General features: G+C 58.6%; 1 non-coding gene across 1 annotated transcript; it reads left to right on the plus strand.

The window, feature by feature from the left end:
- Window positions 1-2,128: 2,128 nt before the first annotated feature.
- LOC142795877 (small subunit ribosomal RNA) lies at window positions 2,129-3,943 on the plus strand. Its single transcript, XR_012893376.1, has one exon. It is a non-coding gene; the product is annotated as a small subunit ribosomal RNA (ribosomal RNA).
- The last annotated feature ends 1,057 nt before the right edge of the window (window positions 3,944-5,000 follow it).

Here is a 5,000-nt window from a genome sequence, read left to right on the forward strand (position 1 = left end):
GTCTGGGTGCTTATCGCTGCTATTATAGGGGCACCCCGGCAGACGCAAAAAAAAAAAAAATTTTTTTCGACATTCTTTTTTGCTCGTCGACCTCGGGTGACCCAGGTCGCAGTGGGAGCCGCGCACGAAAGCGGCGTCGCGAGACGGCTTCGCGGTCGCTAGTCGCACGAGCTCGGCAACCGCGTCTGCCGGGGCGGAGTTCGGGACGCCGACGGCTAAGTGGGAACCGCCGCTCGGATGTTCGCCGTTTGTGGCCGAGTGAGTGCTGGCACTCCGGCGAAGCCAAACGGGGCCGATTCCGGCACGATATCGGCGTCTTTCTACGTGCTCGCCGGCGACCGTCGCACGAGTACGGCAAAGTGCGTCTGCCGGGGCGGGGTTTGCGACGCGTACGCAATAGTGAGAACCGTCGCTCGGATGTTCGTCGTCTTTCGCCGAGCCAGTGCTGGCACTCCGGCGAAGCCGAACGGAGCCGATTCGGGCACGATATCGGCGTCTTTCCACGTGCTCGCCGGCGACCGTCGCACGAGTACGGTAAACCGCGTCAGCCGGGGCGGAGTTCGGGACGCCGATGCGAAAGTGGGAAGCGCCGCTCGGATCTTCGCCGTTTTTGGAGGAGTCAGTGGCGGCACTCCGGTGAAGCCAAGGTGCGCCAATTCGCGCACGATATCGGCGTCTTTCGACGTGCCCGCCGGCCACCGTCGCACGAGTACGGCAAACCTCGTCTGCCGGGGCGGGGTTTGCGACGCCGACGCAAAAGTGGGAACCGCCGCTCGGATGTTCGCCGTTTTTGGCAGAGTGAGTGCTGGCACTCCGGCGAAGCGAAAGAGCGTGAATGCGCCCACGAAAGTAGCGTATTTGGACGTGCTTGACGGCGACCGCCGCAGGAGTACGAAAAACCACGTCAGCCGGGGCGAGCGACCCACGGCGGTCTGGGTGCTTATCGCTGCTATTATAGGGGCACCCCGGCAGACGCAGAAAGAAAAAAAAAAATGGGGACATGGCGTGCGTCACCGTGCGGCTTCGCAGCGTTGCCGAAGTCGCCGAGCCCTTCGACTGAGCCGAACGGCGGACAGGGAACGTTGGTCGGCCGTTCTAACCTGTCGGTGCCACGCCGAGACGTCGTTAAGGAAAACCGCGTCGTGGGCCTCTACGACGCCGTCGAGTCGTTGTACGTTTGGTGTCCAGCGTGTCGGCGGCGAGTAGCGGACACGTCGTTCACGACTTCGGTCTTTCGCAGTCGACGCGAACTTGCGGAGAGTCGTGGTGCCTCACGTTTTCGGCAGAAACCGCGGCGGAATTTTCCCGTGCGTGCGCGCACGACCTCGGTGCTGTGCCGTCAGCGTAGTGTTGCACAAACTCGTGGCCTACCCAAGGTGCGGTACGTTTGCGGCCGTATCCTCGGTGGGAATTTCGTGAGTAGGGTCGCAAATTCTACGACCTCGGCGGGTTTGAGAGCGACGTAGACTTGTGGCACGCTCAACATGCCACACGTTTCGGGGCACACCCGCGGTGAAATTTTCTCGAGTACGCTCGTATTAGGGCCCAAGGAGGTCTGGGTACTTATCGCTGCTATTATGTGGGGGTTCTCGTGAGCGGCGTACGCGAAAGCGACCGGGTGTCTGATATGCGGCGGGCTTCGGCCTCGTCAAGCGTGTCCTCGGGTCTGCTCCAGGGGAATCCACGGCAGTCGTCTGCAGCCTCATCCGCTTGATGCGTTAGGGGCTGGTTGTCGGACGGTGCCGTTTTACCACGATATCGAGGTGTGTTCCGTGTCGTCCTCGGGCGATTCAGATGCGAAAGCGCCGAAGACGCGGGCGTGACCCGTCGTCTGGCGGCTTTGCAGTCTCGGCTCCGTTGCTAGTTCCGGCCGGTCCACCGACAGTGCAGCGGGCTTGGGCAACCCGCACGGCGCGACCGAGTCGATGCAACGAAAAAGAGCGAGCATGAACGTGCTTCTTGCCGCACGGCTCCCACTCGTCTTTCGGGAAGGTTGTGCCGTAGCGAGCTCGAACGCCGTCATCTCGGAGTGCAAAATAAGCGTGTTGGGGCGCCTGAAGGTGGCCTCCGCCGCACACAGACTGCGTCCGGCCCGCCGAGGGCGAGGACGGACGCGCAGTCGAACGATTACCTGGTTGATCCTGCCAGTAATCATATGCTTGTCTCAAAGATTAAGCCATGCATGTCTAAGTACATGCCGAAATAAGGCGAAACCGCGAATGGCTCATTAAATCAGTTATGGTTCCTTAGATCGTTTCTTCCTACTTGGATAACTGTGGCAATTCTAGAGCTAATACATGCAGTGAGCCTGGAGCCCTTTGGGTAACGGGTGCTTTTATTAGACCAAGATCGATCGGGTTTCGGCCCGTATTGTGTGGTGACTCTGGATAACTTTGTGCTGATCGCATGGCCACGAGCCGGCGACGTTTCTTTCAAGTGTCTGCCTTATCAACTTTCGATGGTAGGTTACTTGCTTACCATGGTTGTTACGGGTAACGGAGAATCAGGGTTCGATTCCGGAGAGGGAGCCTGAGAAACGGCTACCACATCCAAGGAAGGCAGCAGGCGCGCAAATTACCCACTCCCGGCACGGGGAGGTAGTGACGAAAAATAACAATACGGGACTCTTTTGAGGCCCCGTAATTGAAATGAGTACACTCTAAATCCTTTAACGAGGATCAATTGGAGGGCAAGTCTGGTGCCAGCAGCCGCGGTAATTCCAGCTCCAATAGCGTATACTAAAGCTGCTGCGGTTAAAAAGCTCGTAGTTGGATCTCAGTTCCAGACGAGTAGTGCATCTACCCGATGCGACGGCTCGGACTGAACATCATGCCGGTTCTTTCTTGGTGCACTTCATTGTGTGCCTCGAGATGGCCGGTGCTTTTACTTTGAAAAAATTAGAGTGCTCAACGCAGGCGAGTCGCCTGAATAAACTTGCATGGAATAATAGAACAAGACCTCGTTTCTGTTCTGTTGGTTTTTGGAATACGAGGTAATGATTAAGAGGGACGGACGGGGGCATTCGTATTGCGGCGCTAGAGGTGAAATTCTTGGACCGTCGCAAGACGAACTACTGCGAAAGCATTTGCCAAGAATGTTTTCATTGATCAAGAACGAAAGTCAGAGGTTCGAAGGCGATCAGATACCGCCCTAGTTCTGACCATAAACGATGCCAACCAGCGATCCGCCTGAGTTACTCAAATGACTCGGCGGGCAGCTTCCGGGAAACCAAAGTATTTGGGTTCCGGGGGAAGTATGGTTGCAAAGCTGAAACTTAAAGGAATTGACGGAAGGGCACCACCAGGAGTGGAGCCTGCGGCTTAATTTGACTCAACACGGGAAAACTTACCCGGCCCGGACACTGGGAGGATTGACAGATTGAGAGCTCTTTCTTGATTCGGTGGATGGTGGTGCATGGCCGTTCTTAGTTGGTGGAGCGATTTGTCTGGTTAATTCCGATAACGAACGAGACTCTAGCCTATTAAATAGGTGCGGGGTTCCCAGCACCTTACAACCTTCTTAGAGGGACAAGCGGCTCCTAGCCGCACGAAACAGAGCAATAACAGGTCTGTGATGCCCTTAGATGTCCGGGGCCGCACGCGCGCTACACTGAAGGAAGCAGCGTGTCTTTATCCCTGTCTGAAAAGACTGGGTAACCCGTGGAACTTCTTTCGTGATTGGGATAGGGGCTTGCAATTGTTCCCCTTGAACGAGGAATTCCCAGTAAGCGCGAGTCATAAGCTCGCGTTGATTACGTCCCTGCCCTTTGTACACACCGCCCGTCGCTACTACCGATTGAATGATTTAGTGAGGTCTTCGGACCGATGTCCGGCGCGGCCTTTCGGTTGCGCCGGTCTGTTGGAAAGATGACCAAACTTGATCATTTAGAGGAAGTAAAAGTCGTAACAAGGTTTCCGTAGGTGAACCTGCGGAAGGATCATTAACGGATTGTGAAGGGTGAGCGCCTCAGCTGCGTCTGCGCCCGACACTTTCTGCCGCTGACCCCGTTTGGACGCGGGGTCGGCTTTTCCCCACGGGGCTGCCTGAATGTGGAGCGGCACCCCGTGACAAATTGTTGCGCCCAGCGGACGCCAACACCGCGACCTTGGACGGTCGGCCAGGTGGCGGACGCGGGTACAAACGGCGCAACGCACTCATAGGTCGGCTTTCGACCCGCCACTGCACCGTGGCTCGAAGCGCTCGAAATGCGCGACCCGACCGCTGCGGGACCGCCTAGTACTGTAAACAGGAGCGGCGGAGCGCGAACGGCGAGTCGTGGTTACGTCGGTAGAAGGCGAGGCTGCGCGTTCCCGAAACGCCAGCCGAGTGCCCTCCCGACCGTTCGAGCGTGCAAGAACGAGACCCGACAATCGCGCGGCGACTGCCAAGTACGAGAGGAACGGCACAAGCGTCGGCGGTCGGTCAAGGAACTGGCGATGTGACGGGTCCGCTGTGCACCAGTGCATACCGTCCCGCCGTCCGCGGCAAGCGCCTCCGCGTCCTCGGGTGACGGAGGCTGCCGGTCGGTTCTTGCAGGCGAGGGATCTCGCTGGCACCGGTTCGCGTTGACGCGCGGCCGGTCATGGCACGGCGATGCGACGGCCGAGGTGCGCAGTACTCGATGGAGGAACCGCACGCTCCGATGACCGTCCCGCCCTCCGCGGCGTATGCGTACCGACCGTAATGGTTGCAGCAGCGCCGGCCGGCTTTTGAATTCGCCACACGAAACACGGTGCGAGATCGCGGTTAGGGGAGCGTCGACGTTGCCAGGCGTTTTGCTTGCTGCCGAGGGAAAGGCGGCACGGCCACGTCGCGCTCGTCGCGATTAGCGGGTCTGCGCGCTTTGGGAAGGTGCCGCAACGACTTGCCGAAAGAGGAAGCACGGAAGAACGAGGGACTTGGACGTCCCGACAATTGAACGCACTTGCGGCCAGGCCCTTGCTGGCTTCGTTCTTCCGCCTCGAGTAGGCTCGTACGCGGCTCCGGCGCCGAAAGTGGTC

This window comes from Rhipicephalus microplus, unplaced genomic scaffold (assembly GCF_043290135.1).
Source record: "Rhipicephalus microplus isolate Deutch F79 unplaced genomic scaffold, USDA_Rmic scaffold_925, whole genome shotgun sequence".
NCBI classification, from domain to species: domain Eukaryota; kingdom Metazoa; phylum Arthropoda; class Arachnida; order Ixodida; family Ixodidae; genus Rhipicephalus; species Rhipicephalus microplus.